The sequence below is a fragment of the Hordeum vulgare genome, chromosome 5H (genome assembly GCF_904849725.1).
Source record: "Hordeum vulgare subsp. vulgare chromosome 5H, MorexV3_pseudomolecules_assembly, whole genome shotgun sequence".
In the NCBI taxonomy this organism is placed as follows: domain Eukaryota; kingdom Viridiplantae; phylum Streptophyta; class Magnoliopsida; order Poales; family Poaceae; genus Hordeum; species Hordeum vulgare.
Genome location: NC_058522.1, coordinates 481,723,295 through 481,742,973, shown reverse-complemented (window position 1 = coordinate 481,742,973; position 19,679 = coordinate 481,723,295). Strand labels below are relative to the sequence as shown.

At 43.9% G+C, this 19,679-nt stretch overlaps 1 non-coding gene across 1 annotated transcript; it reads left to right on the top strand.

Moving 5' to 3' along the window:
* The first annotated feature begins 3,054 nt into the window (after positions 1 to 3,054).
* TRNAM-CAU lies at positions 3,055 to 3,142 on the top strand. Its single transcript is given in 2 exon segments — positions 3,055 to 3,092; positions 3,107 to 3,142. It is a non-coding gene; the product is annotated as a tRNA-Met (tRNA).
* Positions 3,143 to 19,679: the final 16,537 nt, after the last annotated feature.

Sequence of the window (19,679 nt, the reverse complement as noted above, 5' to 3'; positions counted from 1 at the left end):
ACCTCATCTTTAGATCGTAGGAGAATGACCCACATATATCTCGAGTAGTCGTCTACCACGAGGAAGAAATACTTCTTTCCCGCGTGAGTTGCTGGGGTGATAGGGCCACATAGATCACCATGGAGCAGCTCGAGTGCATCACTTGCACGATAGATAGACTGAGCAGGGAACGGCCTGAGGTGCTGTTTTCCAACCAAGCACCCGTCACATACTCGATCAACATGGTCGATAAATGGCATCCCGGATACCATCTCCATCTTTGACATCTTCTTCAAAGCGTAGAAGTTAACGTGTCCAAATCTAGCATGCCATAACCACGAATCATCATCACTCTTGGCGAGCCAACACTCCGGTTGAGATTGATCAAGGTTGAGGATATAGAGCATATTCCGTGTGCGATTAACACGAGCTAGCACGTTTCGGAGGTTGTCGAAGATCGTCATCACTCCGTTCTCGATATTCACCTTGCATCCATTCTCGTCAAGCTTCCCAATAGAGATAATGTTGTTGCGAAGCTGTGGGATGTAGTACACTCCGGTGAGTATGCGATGTTCGCCTATGAGACCCTCGAAGAGGACAGATCCTTGCCCGCAAATCTCCACAGCTGAGCCATCACCGAACTTGACCGAGCCTTGAACATCATATTCCAGCTCGAGAAATTTCTCCTTGCATCCCGTCATGTGGTTATTGGCACCCGTGTCGAGATACCACGACACATTGTGATCCCCGGATAACCTAGGTGTCACATTCTTCTCATGAAGTAGCACCTTCCGGGTTGGTTTCACAACCACCGTTTCAGCAAGATCACAAACTTCGGTCATCAGAAGACCTGGACCTTCGTCTTCCTGCTTTGCCAAATTTGCCTTGATCTCCCGCTTGTTAGGCTTCGGACAATCCTTTGCAAAGTGACCCATCTCGTTGCAGTTATAGCACTTAACCTCGGATAAATCCAAGTTCCGTGGCTTCCGCCCTTTAGATTGGTCTGCCTTACCACGACCTTGTGGCTTGCCTTTTCCTTTGCCTTTTCCGGTTTGTCCGTCGTGCTTCACGTTGCTTGAGCCTTCGCCACCATCACGCCTTCCTTTGCTACTTGGGGCCTCCCAATCTGCGCGCGAGTACATGAGTTCGTCGCTACCTCCTCCTTTGCCTTTCCGACAGCCACGAGCATTCTCTTCCCATGTCCGCAAGCGTCCGATTGCCTCCGTTATGGTCATGTCGTCGATGTCGTAAAGCTGCTCGAGCGTGCCGATGATGTACGTGAATTTATCAGTCACCGAACTGAAATATTTCTCCACAATCTCGGTCTCATCGAGCTTTGCACGAAGCGCGCGGATCTCTCCCACCAAAGTAGTAAGACGCATGGCATAGTCGTTCACCGATTCAGTTTCCTCCATCTGCAACTTGTGAAATTGGCGCTTCAGCACTTGTGCTCGAGCCTTGGTGACGTGATCTTCTCTGATCCTCATCTACTTGAGTGCGTTCCACGCCTCTCTTGCCCTTTCGAACTCCGTCAATGTCATCAGCACGGAATCCGGCACAGACTGGGCTATGGCGGCCATGGCACCTTCGTCGGACTCGTCATCGACGTCGTCGTCCGTGATTGCCTGCCACACTCGAAGGGTTCGGAAAATAATCTTCATCTTCACCGCCCACACACCATAGTTGGCGTCGGTGAGCATCGGGTACTGGATGGGGATGTTGCGATGCGCCTGGACGTTGGCGCCGCTCGTTCCTCCACCACTGGTTGCTGACTTGAGGCCCTTCTTCACCTTGTCGCCGTTCTTGTTCGCCTTGGCACCGCCCTTACCGGACTTGACCGACTCAGCGTCGTTGTCCGTCATCGTAGATCGATGATCGTCGAGGCTCTAGATACCAATTGTTGGCTTTTGAACGTGCGTATGCAGCTGTACAGGCGTGCCTACGCGATTCTTGCTTCGGCCGGCTACTTGACGGAACTTGCGTAACTAGCGACACGAATAAAACTGATCAATGGATTTGATGGCTAAAGGCCCGTGTCGAGCCTTTGCTTTGTATTGCTTTTCGTTTTTCTGGTGTTACAATCAACATCCCTAGGGTGTCTTTTATACACGTCCACAAGGGACTATGGAAATAGACTAGGATTAGGAATCCTAATACTACTAGGACTCGGTTTGGCTTTCTTTCCTAATCCTATAGAAACAACATGATTAACTTCTACATTATCCGCCGTGAAATTCCCATGAGAGGAGTTGTCGCCTTGGCGCTTGCACTTCCGATGTTACATGACCCTCGCCCGCCTTGTCCGACGGAGTCATGGCCCCACTGCACGCCAACTTTTTTGCGGCTTGCCGGACATCGCTCATAAGTTCCCTCCACTCCCCCCAACACTCGGTCCTCCACCAGCGTCCAGATCGTTTCCGAAGCCGGAGTATGCAGCTTGCTTGGGCATGCTGCACGAGTGTCCGTTCCCATCTTGATGAGAGGCAACGAATCGATCGATTCGTCTCCTGATTTTCGCCATTTTTTGTTTTGGGAAGTTCAAGATTCGACACCCACATTCCGCAAAGAGTGCAAGGCCCAATAGGCAAGGAAACAATCACCCTGGCCCAGTCATAGAGTAGTTTTCTTGTTTGCAGCTTATTTTCACGACTTTTCTGCGTATTTGAGCAGTTTTTAGGACTCTTGCGGCTTCAGAAGCTCGGGAAAGTTTTTGGTAAGTGGCGGGGTCGAGCCTGGGCACGTGCCCAGGGTGTCCGGACGGTAAAATCACCCCTGACTATCCATCTAGAAAAAGCTATAGTACAGAAGTTCATGGAAAAGTGAGTCAGGGCGCTTATGGAAGACATAAATAATCTCTTTAACCAAAGGTGATTTTGCCACACATTTCTTGCCGCACTCTTGGGCCTGAGAATTTCCTTAATAAAAAGAAAGGAAAGAAAACATGCACAGGAAACGAAGAATTGAGGGGCATGAGAAAAGCGTAGACTAAAAAGCCGATGGAGACCACCTTCTCTTGCTACCGTCTGCGTAGCCTTCAAATAACAAGGGGGTTTGTTTTAGTCGCAGTCCATCAGAGGGGTGGTGGCGCAGTTGGCTAGCGCGTAGGTCTCATAGCTGTCAGCGAGTGATCCTGAGGTCGAGAGTTCGAGCCTCTCTCACCCCACACACTAATAAGACCATAGTTGTGATGAAACGCTCTAACTGGCAACTTGGGTGGCCACATCTACACCTGAATCATCAGGTGAAACTGAGCATGTCTGAACTTGGTCTTAGTTTTTCCCCTTTGCTTTGCCGAGGTGCTGGCCTCAAATCTTCTGTCATTCTTGTTTTTTGACCGGCGTGAACTGAACCAGCACTGCACTGCAGTGGCTCACTAGGGATCTCACACTGTATGTTCCTTTAATGGGTTGGCAAAGGATTCTCACACTTGTATGTATGGTTACTTATCTGAATCTGAACATGTCAACTGAATACTTGCAGACTTACAGTTAGCTGGTGTTGTAGGGCGTAGGCCCCATCTGGTTTCCGTCCTATACAAACTAGGCTAACCGTACGCAGAGCCGTCGACGTCGGTGACCGCACGTACGTCGCCGTCGATCAGCTGCCTCACTCGTCACTAGCTAAAAGCCCAGACCGCGATATCGCCCGGAATGAACTGGCGTCAGTTCGGCGTCTCTCCCGGTTTGTGCATGCCTGCGTTGGTTGGCGAATTATTGGGGCTCACAGTTCTCGGGAGCTGCCAAAGTTTTGTGCCATGTTGCGTGTGATGGCATACTAGTTCTTGCAGATGGTCAATAACTCAAAATATGCATCAACCATTTCGCCATGTGGCCCAAAAATCTTATTGTATGTAGTACTAGTACCACAGCAACAGAGGTCAATGAGAGCAACGTTATCTTGATTAGTTGGAAAAGAAAAATGCATGATACTAAGAGTAGCCATCAAATGGATCCCAGTTTTGGTGCTCCAAAGCGTGATGGAGGAACTAGTAGGAACCCAATAAGCTAGGGAAAAAAAAAAGGAAAGCTAAAGCAAAATGGTGTCCTTTTCACAGGTATAATCCCACGCCATTATATCAATGCAAAGTGTAATGGAGGTTGGAGAGGAAGCGAGTACAACAGAGTGCCCCCAAATCTTTCGCGTAGCCTCGTGATGGATTCTTCTCCCTAAGACGCGCTTCAATTCGATGGTAGGCAGCCCCTTTGGTGAGATCGAATCAGGCCTGCCGCCGCCGTCCGCCGGAGAAGTAGCCGTCGTCGACGTGGTGCACATTGATGATCGGCTCCAGTTGTCACCGACACGGAATGACCTGGTTAGTGCCCCGATGCCTTCGGTTGCCCCTGTCCCGCCGTGGATCACCGCCGATGACCACCGCGAGTTTTTGTCTCCGATGAGATTCAAACCTGACGGGTGGGACCCCCTCATCAGGATTCTTTCTTTTTCAAACCATTTTTCTAAAGCGTCCTTCTGCCGAATACGTTTTCTCGTTGAGTTGGCATAATTTCTATCGGGCGCCTTGCTCCTTTGCAGTCTGACCCTGGGAAGTGTCTGTTTCTTTACAAAATGGTCAATGGATTCATTTCCTTCATATCTTTTAAACTACAAAAGCTTTTCAAATGATTCTTTTTGCAAAAAAAAAATCTCTGGAGGTCTAGTTTATTTTCAGATTTATTTAAAAAAAAATCTTTGGAGACAATAGCTAAGCCTTTAGCACTTAGTATAGTATATGGTGTATGACGTAGATTCCGACGAGGGAAACACCGATGTCAACTTCACCGAGCTTGATCCTGACTACATGGAACCACGCAAGCATGCTTGAACTTTTGATGTGATGTTTGCTAATTAAAATTTTAAATTATCATCTGCTGCATGAACTAACAAATTTGTATATTTACTTACATATAACTCAATATGTGGCTATGATGACTTATATGGTTGTGAGAGACCTTGGATAACCTAGTCACGTGGAACGTGATAGGTTGTGGCATGGCCATGCCGGATGCATGATCGTGATGAGAATGAATTGGATAACTCCAGTATCGACCTAGGTCGAGTCTTGTCAGTGCGTCACCTTATTTTCATGCTGCCACAGTTTTTCCGAAATGGAATGCGGTATAGTCGGTCGTGATCCTATTATCAGTTATACACCAAGTGGAGGGGCCGGGGTGAAGGTCGTAACTTTTTTTGCTGGAACCAGCATTGGTTTTCACTACTACCTTCTTCTGATTTTGCTAGAACCAGCCAGACTTTTGCTACCGCTGTATTTGTTTTTTCTTGGAACCAGCCTCGAATTTTGCTACTACCTTGTTTTGATTTAGCTGGAACCAACCATAATTTTGCTATCATCGTATTTGATTTTTGCTGCAACCAGTCTTTTTATTACTACCATAGCCTCCTGCTGGAACCAGTGTTTTTGTTTTTCTACCCCAGTTTTTTGGCTTCGACCGAAAATGTCAACGCCTTGATCGACATTGATGCTGCAACCCGGGATGGGGCAGCTCTGGCAAGGAATGGCGTTGTGGTCGATGCTAAGGAGCCACCATATTTGCAACGGGAACGCGAGAAAAAGTTGCAATAGGTTTGCAACTTTTTTTTTGCAATTTGATGATGACGAGCGTCGAGGACGAGGGACAGGGGCGACGGTTGCTGGTTCGGCCGCCTAGCATGAGGTCAAGGAACGAGCACTGCATGGGGGGAAAGGGGTGTGGCCGTCATGTTTTTCTGCACTTTGTGTTTTTGCGATGCGAACCCGGGAGAGGAGGGCGAAAGAGACGACGAGGAACACATCTGATGACCAGGGCCCAGGGATCCGATGCTTGCGGAGTGACCGGACGAATTTTTAGGCCGATCGACCAACACCTATCACTGCCCATCTGGAAAACGTTATAGTACCTATCACTGCGCTTCTCGGGAAGGCATAAATAAGAAAAACGTTTGGGGCCGATGCGTTGGTCGAGCGCTTCGGCCGTCCGAGGGCGCGTCATAGGATTAATGCAAATCCTATCGTGTGGTTGGCCGCATCAGCGATTTTTTTTGCTACAATCGATGTTGACTTTTGCTACACCTGTTCACTAAAAAAGTTGCTTCCATGTTCGTCAGAGTTGCAACCCGAGTTCGTCGGATTTTTTTGCTACAATCGGTGTCGATCGTTGCTACAACCGTCCACTAAAAAAGTTGCATCCACACGTTCGTCAGAGTTGCAACCCGAATTCGCCAAATTTTTTAGCTACGATCGGTGTTGATTTTTGCTACAATCTGCATTTCATTTTGCTACAACCACGTTGGGTTTTGTTACAATGCATCGCTGGTGTCGATTTCTTGCTACATTGACGTCCGCTTTTTGCTACAATCACGTCCAGATCTAACAACTGTGGATCGCTGCATCAAAGGGCCTGGACGTGACATGCCCAATCCTTACGCCGGTCCGCCGGCGCAGATCGTTGCCCATAAATAATCTCTTTAACCAAAGATGATTTTGCCACACATTTCTTGCCGCACTTTGCCCTCGATGGGCCCATAAGAGAATTTCCTTAATAAAAAGAAGGAAAGAAAACATGCACACAAAAAGAAGAATTGAGGGGCATAAGAAAAGCGTACACAAAGAAGGCGAAGGCGACCTCACTCTCTTTCTACCGTCTGCGTGGCCTTCAACTAACAAGGGGATTTGTTTTGGTCCAGAATCAACAAAGTGGTGGTGTCGCAGTTGGCTAGCGCGTACGTCTTATAGCTATGAGCGAGTGATCCTGAGTTCGAGCGTCTCGCACCACACACCGGAATATGGCCATCGTTGTGATGAAACGCTCTCAGTGGCAACTTGGGTCGCCACATGTACTCCTGAATCATCAGGTGAAACTGAGCATGTCTGAACTTGGTCTGTACTTTTTTTTCCTTCTTTGCTTTGCCGAGGTGAAAGCTGGTACCAAAGCTTCTGTAATTCTTGTTTTTTGACCGGCGTGAACTGAGCCAGCACTGCACACTACACTGGCTCACTAGGGATCCTGCCCCCAAACTGTATGTTCCTTTAATGGGTTGGCAAAGGATTCTCACACTTGTATTTTGTATGCTTACTTATCTGAATACTTGCAGACTTACAGTTAGCTGGTGTTGTAGGGCGTAGGCCCCATCTGGTTTCCGTCCTATACAAACTAGGCTAACCGTACGCAGAGCCGTCGACGTCGGTGACCGCACGTACGTCACCGTCGATCAGCTGCCTCACTCGTCACTAGCTAAAAGCCCAGACCGCGATATCGCCCGGAATGAACTGGCGTCAGTTCGGCGTCTGTCCCGGTTTGTGCATGCCTGCGTTGCTTGGCGAATTATTGGGGCTCGCAGTTCTCGGGGGCTGCCAAAAGTTTTGTGCCATGATGCGTGTGATGGCACTAGCTCTTGCAGATGGTCAATAACTCAAAATATGCATGAACCATTTCGCCATGTGGCCTAAAAATGTTATTGTATGTAGTACTAGTACTACAGCAACAGAGGTCAATGAGAACAACGCTATCTTGATTAGTTGGAGAAGAAAAAATGCATGGTACTAAGAGTAGCTATCAAATGGATCCCAGTTTTGATCCTCCAAAGCGTGATGGAGGAACTAGTAGGAACCCAATAAGTTCTTAATAAACATTTCTCAATCTTTCGGAGGGGTCCAATAAGCTAGCTTGTCGGTTTCTAGAAAAAGAAAAGAAAGCTGAAAGCAAAATGGTATCCTTTTCACAAGTATAATCCCACACCAAACGTTTGGGTGAATCAGGGCGCTTCTGAGGAAGACATAAATAAAGGAAATGTTTGGGATCGGCGTGCTGGCCTAACGCTTCGGCCGGCCGAGTGCGCTTCATAGGATTAAGGCTAATCCTATCGTGTGGTTAGCCGCATAAGCGATTTTTTTGCTACAATCGATGTTGATTTTTTCTACACATGTTCACTAAAAAAGTTGCATCCATGTTCGTAAGAATTGTAACCCGAGTTCGTTAATTTTTTTTGCTACAACCGGTGTCGGTTTTTGTTACATCCGATGTCGAGTTTTGCTACAATCGTCCATTAAAAAAGCTGCATCCACGTTCGTCAGAGTTGCAATCCGAATTCGCCGATTTTTTTTACTACAACCGGTGTCGATTTTTGCTACAATCTGCATCTCATTTTGCTACAACCACGCCGGGTTTTGTTAGCACACATCGCCAGTGTCGACTTCTTGCTACAACGACGTCCGCTTTCTGTTACAATCCACATTTGGTTTTGCTATCACGCACCATTAGCGTCGTTATTTTGCTACAAGCACGGTGATAATTTGGTACAATCACGTTTTTGCTACATCTATGACCAAAATTTGCTACAACGGCAACTTGTTACTTCTACCATCGTCAATTTTTTTTTTGCAACGGTTTGTTTGAATGAACGTCTAGATTTAATGACGATGGATCGCTGCATCGTAGGGCCTCGACACGACCGGCCCAATCCGTCCACCGGCACACATCGTTGCTTCATAAATAATCCCTTTAACAAAGGTGATTTTCCCACACATTTCTTGCGGCACTTTGCCCTCGATGGGCCCGAAGAGAATTTCCTTAATAAGAAGAAGGTAAACGCTTTCACCTGGCGCGCCGGTCGAATCGTTCGGCCGGTCGTCTGCGGGCCGTGCATCTCGCTGCCAGGTGCATGTAATATTTTTTCGTTAAATTTGCTGCAACCATGTGTTATTTTGATACGAACGTTTTTCATGTAGCTTTTTTTTCGTCTAAATTTATTGCAACAAGCGTTCATATTTGCTACAAGTGTTTTTTATTTACTACATTTGTCCAGTAAAAAAACTGTATATACGTTTGGTTGCAAGTCGAGTTTGTTGGATTTTTGGTACAACCAGTGTTTTGACTTTTGTTACAACCGTGTTATTTTTTGCTACAACCGACATCATTTTTTTGCTGCAATCGTTCATTAAAAAAGTTGCATACACGTTACGTAGATATTTGCTACAATCGATGTTTGACTTTTGCTACCACGCATCATCTTCTTCGTTTTTTTGCTACGATCACGTAGATATTTTTTTGCTATAACTTTTTTTTTGCAACCGTTGACGAAAATTACAGCATAGCATCAAAATTTATTGCATCGAAAAAAAATGTTGCATGAAGATCGAGCAGCCCGCGCGCGGCCGGCCGAATCTTTCGGCCGGTGCGCCGGAGCAGAGCATCGCTCTAAAAAGAAGGAAAGAAAACATGCACACAAAACGCAAAATTAAGGGGCTTGAGACAGCGTACATGAAAAAGCCGATCGCGATCACTTTCTCTTGCTACCGTCTGCGTGGCCTTCAGCTAACAAGGGGGTTTGTTTTGGTTGTAATCCATCAAAGGGGTGGTGGCGCAGTTGGCTAGCGCGTAGGTCTCCTAGCTATTAGCGAGTGATCCTGAGGTCGAGAATTCGAGCCTCTTTCACCCCACACAGTAATAAGACCATCGTTGTGATGAAACGCTCTCAGTGGCAACTTGGGTCGCCACATGTACACCTGAATCATCAGGTGAAACTGAGCATGTCTGAACTTGGTCACCGTTTTGAGGAAACGCTCTCCTTTTTCTTTTCTTTTGCTAAATCATCAGGTGAAAGCTGATACTCCCTACGTCCCGGTGTATAAGTCATTTGCGTAGTTCTAGGTCACCGTTTTGAGGAATTAAATATGTGTTATATGTCATGAAAAGTATATCACTAGATTTCTACACGGATGTAGTTTCTAAATATATATTTTTTATCAAATATGATACATATTTAGATAGTTAAATTATCGACCTAGAACTACGTGAATGACTTATACACCGGGACGGAGGTAGTAGCAAATCTTCTTTTCATGACATATAACACATATTTAATTCTCCTTTTTCTTTTCTTTTGCTAAATCATCAGGTGAAAGCTGATACTCCCTCCGTCCCGGTGTATAAGTCATTTGCGTAGTTCTAGGTCACCGTTTTGAGGAATTAAATATGTGTTATATGTCATGAAAAGTATATCACTAGATTTCTACACGGATGTAGTTTCTAAATATATATTTTTTATCAAATATGATACATATTTAGATAGTTAAATTATCGACCTAGAACTACGTGAATGACTTATACACCGGTACGGAGGTAGTAGCAAATCTTCTGCCATCTTGTTTTTGACCAGCGTGAACTGAGCCAACACTGCACACTACACTGGCTCGGTATGGTAGTGTGCAGCCAGTGTAGTGCGCATGGATCGCCACACTGGCTCACTGCGGTTAGCCTGGTACTCCCTCCGGTCCTTTTTAGTCTGTATATAAGTTTTGTCCGAAGTCAAAGTATCTTTATTTTAACCAAACTTATAGAAAAAATTATGAACATTCACCATGCCAAATCAATATTGTTAGATTCTTTAAGAAATGTAGTTTCATAATGTATATATTTGATATTGTAGATATTGATATTTTTAAATATAAATTTGATCAAACTTTGTAAAGTTTGACTTGACCGAAATCTAATACGCGGAGTAAAGAAAACTGGAGGGAGTATGTTCCTTGTATGTATGGTTACTTATCTGAACATGCCAACTGAATACTTGCAGACTGACAGTTAGCAAAGCCGTCGACGTCGAGCCGTCTGGTTTCCGTCCTATACAAACAAACTAGGCTAACCGTATGCAGAGCCGTCGACGTCGGTGACCGCACGTACGTCGCCGTCGATCAGCTGCCTCACTCGTCACTAGCTAAAAGCCCAGACCGACCCGTCGACCGCGATCTCGCCCGGAATGAACTGGAGTCAGTTCGGCGTCTGTCCCGGTTTGTGGATGCCTGCGTTGGTTGGCGAATTATTAGGGCTCGCAGTTCTCCGGCGGTGCCAAAGTTTTGTGGTCAATAACTCAAATGTGCATGAACCATTTCGCCATGTGGCCCAAAAATGCTATTGTATGTAGCACTAGTACAACCACACCAACAGATGTCAATGAGAGCAACGTTATCTTGATTAGTTGGAGAAGAAAAATGCATGGTACTACTACTAAGGGTAGCCATCAAATGGATCCCAGTTTTGGTGCTCCAAAGCGTGATGGAGGAACTAGTAGGAACCCAATAAGTTCTTAATAAACATTGCTCACTCTTTCGGAGGGATACAATAAGCCAACGAATAGCTAGATTGGGGAGGAAGCGAGTAGCAAGCCAAAATGCTAGAGGGAGAGCAAGGGAATGATCCCTAGAAACGTATCCATGAGTTGGGATGCACTATAACTGACACCCGATCGGTCGGGTAGGCTGGCTCTTGGTGAGTCCATGCAGATGAACCAGGTCGGGAAGTCGTCCTCGTGCAGGATGTGCATGGACGTACGCGTGCCACCTCGCCTCTCACCCTGTGGTGTGCAGTCCAGTAGCTAGGCAACTGCTCTAATTTGCTGATCAGGAGGCCCGGTGCTTCCGCTTTTGTTAAAGAAAAGGAAAAACACGAATTGCTTTTCTTGTGTCTCGCTCAAGACTGACCCTTCCATTCCAGCGAATGACAGTACTGTAAACGGGGGCTAATTAAATATCACTACCACAACATTTTGCTAGTTAATTAACATCAATTTAACGAGAAAGGTGCTCGCCTCGTTCCAAAACAAATATCGCAAATTCAGTACTACCTTTGTAAACTAATATAAAAGTTTTTAGATCACTAAAGTAGTGGTCTAAACGCTTTTATATTAGTTTACGGAAGGAGTACTATATTACTATAAATTTTATATTAAATCAACAATATTTATTTTGGGACGGAGGGGTATCTAACAAGAGTTGTTGTATAACAAATACCTAAACTCCAAAACGAACGTTATCTCAAGTGGATGTTAAGCCTACTAATTCATTATTTAGAGGGGTTTAATGAAGGTCAAGTCAACCAATAAATGAGTTTTTCGGAAGATACCTAATTGGGTGACACTTCATTTCTTCTACAAGACCCGGCCGTGTATAATATTGTGTTCTAAAAAGAAGATTCGGTGGCTTATGTTCATGCAGCCCTTTGAACATCCAATTTCGCAAGACATTAGTGGGTAACAAATGGACTAAGTGAATTCATTTGGTTTCTAGGTTGATGTCATATAATCAAAATCAGATGCTAGATTCGTTCAACTGAGGTTAATCACAAATGGTCTCTTCATGTTGAAATCTATCTTTGTGTGTCTTATGAGTTCTAGACCTATTTTTCGCACGAAAATCACTCGAGACTGGCCCTTTCATTCCAGCGAATGACGGTACTCCCTCCATTTTTTATATACAAGGTCACTATCAAAATTACAATTTGCAGAAATACAAGATCATTAACACTAATCGATACAATATTAATGATGTTTGCTTCGTAATACAAACAAAGGATGACATGAATTATCCCTTGCATGCATGTGGGAGTAAGATCATTGGCTTGATGTGCATGAGAGAGAGAAAATACACATTTATTTACACGGCAAACAAGAAAGCGAGTTGTCTTGCAATATTGACTTAGAAGACATTAACTTTTACCTTGATACATGTAATATGAGTTTGTGGCCTTGTATCCAAAAATGGATGGAGTACTGTAAATGGGGGCTAATTAAATATCACTAGCACAACATTGTGCTAGTTAACATCGATTTAACGAGACAGCTACTCCCTTCGTTCCACAATAAATGTCACAAATTCAGTACTATATTAGTATACATTTCATATTAAATCAACAATATTTATTTGGGAAGGAGGGGTATTTAACAAGAGTTGTTGTATAACAAATACCTAAACTCCAAAATGAGTGTTATCTCAAGTGGATGTTAAGCCTACGGATTCATTATTTAGAGGGGTTTAATGAAGGTCAAGTTATTTTTTTAACAGGGATTCATTTAAGGTTGCTGACAACCAATAAACAAGTTTTACAGAAGATACCTAATTGGGTGACACTTCATTTCTTCTACAAGACCCGACCATGTATAATATTGTGTTCAAAAAAGAATATTCGGTGGCTTATGTTCTTGCAACCCTTTGAACATCCAATTTCGCACGACATTAGTGGGTAACAAATGGACTAAGTGAATTCATTCGGGTTCTAGGTTGATGTCATATAATCAAAATTAGATGCTAGATTCGTTCAACTGAGGTTAACCACTAATGGTCTCTTCACACTGAAATCTATTTTTCTGTGTCTTATGAGTTCTGGACCTATTTTTTGCAGGAAAATCAAAGTTATCAAAGATAAGCTTGCTAAGCGTAACTGACATGGTATAAAAAAATGTTGTTTTGTGACCATGAAGAGACAATTCATCATTTATTTCTATCATGTTTGTTTATCACCTTGATCTGGCGCATGATTCATGCATGTTGCATACTCCCTCCGTTCCTAAATATAAGTCTTTTAAGAGATTTCACTACGAGTCTACATACAGAGCAAAATGAATGAATCTATACTCTAAAATATGTCTAAATACATCCGTATGTAGTCCACTAGCGGAAGCTCTAAAAAGACTTATATTTAGGAACGGAGGAAGTACAATTTAGAATCGCCAACAAGTATTCCAAATCTATATTAAAACTTGTTACGTGGTATTCATCATAAGCTGACGGACCAATACAGTGTGGGAGTTTGTACCTTTCTTTGGGCAATATGAATTTGGTTTAATGACTGCATTTTCAATAAATCATCTACTCCTAATTTATTGTAAGTTATCTACAGGGCCACGACTTCAATCTGTATGTTATGTGAACGTGCAGGCTCTCATGGCAACTAGGTGCAGCCAACTGGAAGTGAGCCATGGCGTTTTTGAGGAAAGCATGAACATGGCGTTCTTGCTGCATTCTGTCCTTGGTAAACCTGCCAATAATTTCCTCCGAAAAATGAAAAGAAAACACGTACACAGAAGGCAAAATTGACGGGCATTAAACAGAGTACGGAACCGTGCAAGCTCAGATTCCATTTTGGTCTAAGTGACCAGGCGTGCACAAAAAACCGATGCACGTGGTCGAACACGATCGCGACCACGTCTCTTGCTGCCGTCTGCGTGGCTTTTAACTAACAAGAGTGATTGTTTCGGTCGCAAAACATCCAAGCGGTGGTGGCGCAGTTGGTCTCATAGCTATCAGCGAGTGATCCTGACTGAGGTCGAGAGTTCGAGCCTATCGGTGAAACTGAGCATGTCTGAATTTGGTCTATTCTTTTTTGATACCTGATACCAAATCTTCTTTCATCTTGTTTCTGACCGGAGTGAACTGAGCTAGGCACCGCGCCGTCTCTCCTCTCACCTTGTTTTTGACCGGAGTGAACCGAGTTAGCACTGCGCTGTCTCGCTACGCAACCGTGCTCCAAACTGTATGTTCTCTGATGGATGGGTTGATGGTAACTGACGACAGAGGATTCTCACACTTGCAGTACTATGTGGTTACTCACTTGCTTGTCTGAACTTACCAACCGAGCTGCATACTTGCAGTTAGAGCTGGTGGCGTAGGGCGCATATCGTTTTCATACTATGCATACCAGGCTAACCGTACGCAGAGCCGTCGGCGTCGCGGACGCAAGCAAGCAGGCCGCCCCTGGGTGGCGACCGCGCGCACGTACGTCGCCGTCGATCAGCCGCCTCACTGGTCACTAGCTAAAGCCCAGACCGATCCGTCGACCGCGATATGGCTCCGAATGAACCGCAGGCCGTCAGTTGGGCGCCTGTTCCCGGCCGGTTTGTGCATGTCTGCGTTGGTTGGCGAATTATTGGGGCTGACTGGCTTGCAGTTTTCTTCGTGCCATGCTACGGCTCGCTAGCACTAGCTCTTGTAGATGCTCAATAGCTCAAACATGAACGACCCATTTTCCTTTCTAGCCATGTGACCTAAAAATGTTACTCTTTATATATGGTACGTACTAGTACTACAATAACAGAGGTCAATGAGAGCAACGTTATCTTGATTTGCTGGAGAAGAAAAATGCATGGTACTAGGAGTAGCTACGAGATGGATCCCTGTTTTGGTGTGTGTGTGTGTGCGCGCCCTAGGGATCCCAATAAGCTAGCTAGTCGGTTTCTACTTTCTAGACAAATGGTATCCTTTTTACAAGTATAGTTCCACACTAGTATATGCATGCAAAGACAGCAAAGTGTAATGGAGGTTGGAGAGGAAGTGAGTCTCAAGCCTAAAATGCTGGAGGGAAAGCAAGGGAATGATCCCTAGAAACGTATCCATGCGTTGGGATGCACTGACACCCGATGGGTCGGGGGCGTGAGTTTGGTTCAGTCCATGCAGATGAACCAGGTCGGGAAACCATCCTCGTGCAGGATGTGCATGGACGTACGCGTGCCACCTCACCTCACCCCCCTGGTGTGCAGGCCATTAGCTAGGCAACTTCTCTGATTTGCTGATCCGGAGGCCGAGTGCTCCTGCTTTTGATAGAAAAACGAATAGAACGATAAGGGGGCCTTTCTTTATTCAGCCGGTGCGAACACCACTACTTTGGATCGGATGAATGCCGGTAAAAACAGGATCACACGCATTACTTTTCTTGTGTCTCGCTCAAGATTGATCCTTCCATAAATATATTATATTCCCTCTGTTTCGATGTAAGTCTTTTAAGAGGTTTCACTAGGGATAATATACAGATGTATATAGATATAATTAAAGTATAGATTGATTCATTTTACTCCATATGTAGGCACATATTTTTTTTAAAAAGACTTATATTTAGGAACGAAGGGAGTATGATGTCCAGATTTTTCATTGTTTACTTATGACCTATTGACACATTGATAAGTATGAATCAATGGCCTTTTTTCCTTTCTTATGTTTATGGATGAATTTTGGATTCTTTCTAGCACTACTCTTCAGTTTTTAACGCGGTGCTCGGAAAACACAAGAGCAATAAGCAAACTTCAGTAATATAATTTAGCTGTAATTTCTACATGGTAGATGGTGTGAGTTCTATATAACAAGTACAGTTCCACCTAAGTGTTCGTTGGTACTTGCGTGATGCATGCCATGTCAAATTATATAATATGTTATGTGTATTTCCCCCTACATTTAATGTTCTACAACTAGATCAGCTATGATATAAGATGCGTTTTGTTTGACAAAGGGATTTCTTTAGTTTAATATGCTATCATAATAGTGCTCAACTAGGGAGCTGGGAACATAGTGCACCGTAACCCCTCTACCGTAAATATATTCTTCTTCTTTTTCGTGTAAAATGTCAGACACCAATGCAACTTTCATGTCAAAGAAACCATGCTTCTAAAGAGATTCATTGCGTTAGAATTTTTTTATGTTATGGCCAGCTTTGAATATATTTGGTCTTAAGGGTGCAGTTCATACTGATGTTAGCCATTAACAAATTTGCATCGGTCTCATATTTACCATCAACGGTTTGGCACAAACTCAAACTAATTAAAATCAAGCTCATTAGACCCAAGAAAATAACCCAATCCTACACCATATATTTGTGTAAATTTAATGTTCATATCTTATGTTGCCACATGATTACAAAAATTTCTATATTTATATCGCAAAAAATAGACGGACACGGCAACACGCCATCATGGTCTACTGTATAGTGTTTTTAGCCTATTTTGCTCAAAAGTTGTGGGGTCACAGACCCCACAACTTACACATAGAAACGCAATTGGAGCTCAGGCTCAGCTGCATACGATGAACATAAAATAAAAAATGACAAATAGATTTAAAATAAAACTGAAATTTTCGGCATGAAAAATGCCCAGGTGCCCACGGTGCGTGCAAAATTGTATGGTGTTTGAACATTTGTGGAGTTAATGAAAAAAAACTAGTCTGCATATTTTACAACTAAAATGTCATTCGGGAATATTCCTGTTCAGATCAAGGAATAAGTTGTTTGGTTGCAACAGGAACCAGACTCTCCTGCTCATCCCCCCTCTTTCTTGAAAGCCAATAGGTTTTTACATTGCACTCCATTCTCCTATTCCCATGTGTCTCCCTATTCCTTCTGTTTTGCACCCCATATTTTCCAATAGAGCCTTATATTACCATAGGATTCTATATAACATAACATTGTTATCCCACGCATTCCCTAATTCAATGGTTTTATAACCTCGTGGAACAAAGAGCCAAGAGAAGTGTGGACCAAGATGGGGCAAAATTAGACAAAAGATAATGATGTCGAGTGTATGTGTCTTCTTTACTTATGTGGCTTGCATGTGCGTTAGTACTCAAGTAAGTAAGTACTACCTTCGTCCCAAAATTCTTGTCTAAGAATTGTCTAGATACAGATGTATCTATAATTGATAGCATCCTTGGGATCAGATCGGTTAGGATTCCGGTAGTAGATAAGATGGTTTTACCTTGCCCCGTACTTGAGGAGCTCCCGCCGGCGTCCATCGGAGAGGTGGTGACTGATACGTCTCAAACGTATCTACAATTTGATGGTTTCACGCTGTTATCTTGTCATCTTTGGAGGTTTTATGTACCTTTTATATCTTTTTTGGGACTAACTTATTAATTCAGTGCCAAGTGCCAGTTCCTGTTTTTTCTGTGTTTTTGGCTCTTTTCAGATCTGATTTTGGAACGGAGTCCAAACGGAATAAAATCCCCGAAATGATTTTTTTCCCGAACGAAAGAAGATCAGGGGGCCTGTGGGCCAAGCCAGGAGGGCTACAGGGAGCCCACAAGCCCCCACTCCGCCACCAGGGGGCGGCGGTGGGCAGGCTTGTGGCCTCCCTGGCGCCCCCCTGACCTAGATCTTGAGCTTATATATTCCCTAAAAATCAGAAAAAAATCAAGGGAGCCACGAAAATACTTTTCCGCCACCGCTGTGCTACATCACCCTTTCCGCTTCGAGGGAACACCAACGCAAGGCTCCAAGGCCACGGGGGAAATTCTTTGCATATTTGTCTAGGAAGTCCCTTAAGGCGTAGCCGTAGCAGAAGGATTCCTGGTGCCATTGCTGAGGAGTATCAAGCAACACTCCTATTTCTGGCGCCGTTGGAAGGTCTTTTGTTGCAGTAGCAGAAGTATTTCTGGCGCCGTTGTCGGGGAAGGAGAGATCTATCCAAGTAGGTCTCACAAACTCATCTCTCGCATTTACTTTTTTTTGCCAGTTGCCTCTCGTTTCCTCTCCCCCACTTCACATTTGCCGTTTTCGTTTCCTTTCTCCTTTGCCGGTTTTCTTGCTTGCTTGTGTGCTTGTTTGTTTGTTGAAGTCATCATGGCTGAAAACACCAAACTTTGCGACTTCTCGAGTACCAATAATACTGATTTTATTAGTACTCCGATTGCTCCCACCACTAGTGCGAATCGTATGAAATCAACTCAGCTTTGCTGAATGTTGTTATGAAAGAGCAATTCTTTGGCCTTCCTAGTGAAGATGCCGCATCCCATCTCAATACCTTCATTGAGCTTTGTGATATGCAAAAGAAAAGAGATGTGGATAATGACGTGATTAAGTTGAAACTTTTTCCTTTCTCGTTGCGAGATCGCGCAAAAACTTGGTTTTCTTCTTTGCCTAAAAATAGTATCGATTCTTGGGATAAGTGCAAAGATGCTTACATATCCAAGTATTTTCCGCCGGCTAAGATCATCTCCTTACGTAACGATATCATGAATTTCAAGCAACTTGATCATGAACACGTTGCACAATCTTGGGAGAGGATGAAGCTTATGATTAGAAATTGTCCCGCTCATGGCTTGAGTTTGTGGATGATTATACGAATCTTTTACGCTGGTTTGAATTTTGCTTCTCGCAATATCTTGGAATCCGCCTCAGGTGAAACGTTCATGGAAATCACGTTAAGAGACGCTACAAAATTCCTAGACAATATCATGACCAACTACTCTCAGTGGTACACTGAAAGGTCACCTGCTAGCAAAAAGGTACACGTTATAGAAGAGATTAACTCGCTTAGTGCTAAGATGGATGAGTTGATGAATTTGGTTGCTAGTAGAAATGCTACTGTAGATCCTAATGACATGCCACTATCTTCCTTGATTGAGAGTAGCAATGCTAGTTTGGACGCGAATTTTGTTGGTAGGAACAATTTTGGCAACAACAATGCTTTTAGAGGAAACTATGTTCCTAGGCCTTTTCCTAGTAACTCATCTAACAATTATGGCAATTCCTACAACAACACTTATGGAAATCACAACAAATTACCCTCTGATTTAGAGAGTAATATCAAAGAGTTCATCAACTCTCAAAATATTTTCAATGCGTCCATTGAGGAAAAACTACTCAAAATAGACGATTTGGCTAAAAGCGTTGATAGGATGTCTTGTGATATTGATGCTTTGAAAGCTAGATGCGCTCCTCCCAAGGTCAACTTGGATGAAACTTTGAAAGCTATGCGTGTCTCCATGAATGAGAGCAAAGAAAGAACCAACCAAATTCGCGCTAGGCATGAATGGTTTAAAAGGGTGCGTTCTAGTGATGCAAATCACGAAGATCTTAAAGTGCTTGGTGTGTCTCCTCTTTAATCTTTGTTTTCGCGTGTCAAACCTTTTGATGGAGGGGCTGGATATGAATCCACTTTGGTTGAAAAATGCCCCAATGATTCGGAGTCCACCTATCTTGATGATAAAGGTGTGGAGAGTGGAGTAGAAGAAATCAACATTTTGGGTAGTAATGAAACTCCCACTTTGGAATTCAAGGAATTCAATTATGATAATTGCTCCTTGTTTGAATGCATTTCCTTGATGCAATCCATTGCAAACTCTCCACATGCTTATAGCCAAAGCAAAGCCTTTACCACGCATATCGTAGATGCTA